Here is a 2,897-nt window from a genome sequence, read left to right as displayed (position 1 = left end):
CCCCCCCCCCAGAGTAGGGGGTTACAGTCAAAGTGGCCATATCTGGCTTATTACATTATGCTTGGGATTCAAACTCAGGTCTTTGTGTTTGCCTAGCAAGAGCTCTTACCTGCTGACTTTAGGTGACACATCTTCACGGGAAATACTTGATCTGTGTTTAGATCGCAGAAAATTGGGAGTTGAAAAAAGTAGATTCTAAAAGTTATATTCTTTCTAAGTAGCTTAAACATGTCCAAATACGCAATCGAACTGGTTTATGAATTTAAATTATTTATGGTAAAAATCAATAAAAACTAAATTGACTTCCCAAGTGCTCAGGAGCCAAGTGCAGCTAGTGCCCATAGTGCTGGCCAGTGCAGTCATTAGAAAGCTTCTTCCCTGGGGCCAGTGGTCATAGCACCCTTTAGCCACCAGCCATGTGAGTTTAGCACCTTGTCTGTCCTAGCGTCTCTTGTCCTGGCAACTTCACCTTTCCTCTGAAGCTTTCACCACTGCCCCTCACTCACTGTCTAATCCATGCATCCCTGCTGCTGTCTGTCTAATCCGTGCATCCCCACCACTCACTGACTGTCTAATCCGCATGCCACATTTTGTGAATAGACCAGAAGAGAATCACTAAAACCCTTAAGACATTCCTTCGCCATTTAGTCACAGCTGTAAGAAATTAGATAGGAAACTTTGCTGGTGGGCATTTTCATTACTAAGGACTAAGGTTAAACAATTTTCTTCCTGTTCTAACCTTTTATGCCATTTGAGAGAAGAGATCACACCGGGCATATAAAACAGAGGTTTTATGTTTGTTTGTTTGTTCGTTTTTTACCCATGAAAAGTACATTTTCATTATATACCAAGCCTAGAACTGTGGGTAGTACCATGAATTAAATGACATTTTTTTCAAGGTAGAGTTAATTTTCATCTGATTAAATAGATTTATAGACCTGGGTTATTAAAAAACGATTCCCTTTGAATGTAGTTCCACCGCTACAAAAAGGGTTGACATAAAAAGCAAGTGTCCTTCAGTCTTATTCAGTAAATAACAGCCACTCAGATTTCAATATTTGAGCAAAGAATAGCAGATGTAGCTGGACAAGTTTTCAGTATGAAAGCCACGGGGTCTGGATCCTGGGCTGCCTTTGAGCTCGGTCTCTAATTAGCCTTATCCCTTACAGAGGTGAGCTCATAGGTCTTGTGGACGGGTGCAAGATTGGACCTTCCCATACATCCCGGTTATCTTATTTTGTGTCTCACTAACCTGATGTGGCAATGATCACGAATAAGCCAATTCAGTGGAAGTTTGTAAAACGGAAACAAATGTGCCTGTCAGGGTCACGACAAGACTGAGGACACAGACAGTGTGTGAACTCCATCCGACCAGCGAAACCCAAGCTCCCGATGGACGGAGGGATTGATGGCGATCCCTGTGGGGCAGAGCATCTTCTCAGAGTGTTGGAGCACAAGGGACTTCTGTGTTAGCTGTGTTCGGGGGGGGCTGCTGTGCGAGCGGCCTTCAGCAGATCAGAAAGTACAAACTCACACCTCAGTACATCCTGGTGAATCCAGATTTCAGAAGTGTGGCATTCCCAGGGACACACCATGATCCAGGCTGTGGTCGTGCAATTGGTTCCAAAGCCTGAGTGCTATTTGAGCAATAGAGACCACCAAAGGGTTCTTGCAATTTGCATTTGCTTTGTGGCACTGAGAAATGTTTACAACATAGGATGCTAGAGAAATAAATACACAGCTGGTGTTCTAGCAGTGACTACACTGATAATACGTATACATATATGTGTATATATATTCCCTTGAGATATGTGTTTGCTATTTTTAGGTTCTTCTGGCCCATGTTTTAAGGTCAAGTGTTAAGTTTTCAGAAACAACTTTTAATGAGTCTGAATAAAAACCATCTGGTGCAGGAATTCTTCCTTCAAACGGATGCATTCAAGAAAGAAGAATTTCCCATCATCCCAAGGTTCCCATTCGAGGTTGAAGAAAACTGTCCAACAAAATCCATCAATCTTGTCCTATCTGTCTCTCCTGTTGTCTTCCTGCCCATCCAGGAAGGAATTAAGAGGGGAGGGGGGAAACCACATTGGAAAGAAAAGGAATAGGGAGATGGCAAGGTTTGTTTGTTTTTATCTTAGAGGCCAAGTGTGCAAAAACATCAGAAGAAGGACACATTGCATCGGGACAAAGTACAACACACGCGATGTGCACAGGACCTAAAAGAGGCAGGTGGATGGACGGGCAAGAAAGCCATCTAGAAGGAAGAGTTCCAGGCCACAGTCAGAGACAGCCTTCTACTCTCCCCGAAAAAACTGGCCTAAGTGACACTTCCTTGTATCCCAGGAAGTGACGATCAGCCACTGTAGGCATCGTGATTCCCAAGTCTCACCCACTCCGGGGATGCTGTAGGGTGCGGGGAGCCCTCTTCCACAACGCTTTCTGGGCCAGCTCCTTACGGGGGTCTGTTGTGCCTTTTGTCCAGTCCTGACCCTGAACACACCACCTCAGGGCAGAAGGGGACTCAGAGAAGGCTCCAGGGACGCTAGGCGTGAAAGGAGCAGGGAGGTTAAGGCTGGTACCCAATGCTCCCTCCAGTGACACAAACAAAATGCATAAAAAGGGTGTGTGTGTGTGGGGGGGGGGTTCTGACTCAGTCGATTCCACACACCGTGCCCCCCGTGCTGCTTTCAAAGCCACACAAGAATCAAAATCAAATCGCGAGACTCCGGAGGTTCTGAGGGGACAGGCCGACCGGCGGGTGGGGCTAGGAGTCCCTAATGAAATCCGGGCGGGCGGAGGCGGCCCCGCATCCCTAATGAGGGAATGAATGGAGAGGCCCCTCGGCTGGCGCCCGCCCACCCGGCGGCGGCGGCCAAGAGCCTCGGGGGCGCTGC

The sequence above is a fragment of the Microtus ochrogaster genome, chromosome 6 (genome assembly GCF_000317375.1).
Source record: "Microtus ochrogaster isolate Prairie Vole_2 chromosome 6, MicOch1.0, whole genome shotgun sequence".
In the NCBI taxonomy this organism is placed as follows: domain Eukaryota; kingdom Metazoa; phylum Chordata; class Mammalia; order Rodentia; family Cricetidae; genus Microtus; species Microtus ochrogaster.
Note: the sequence above shows the minus strand (reverse complement) of the source record.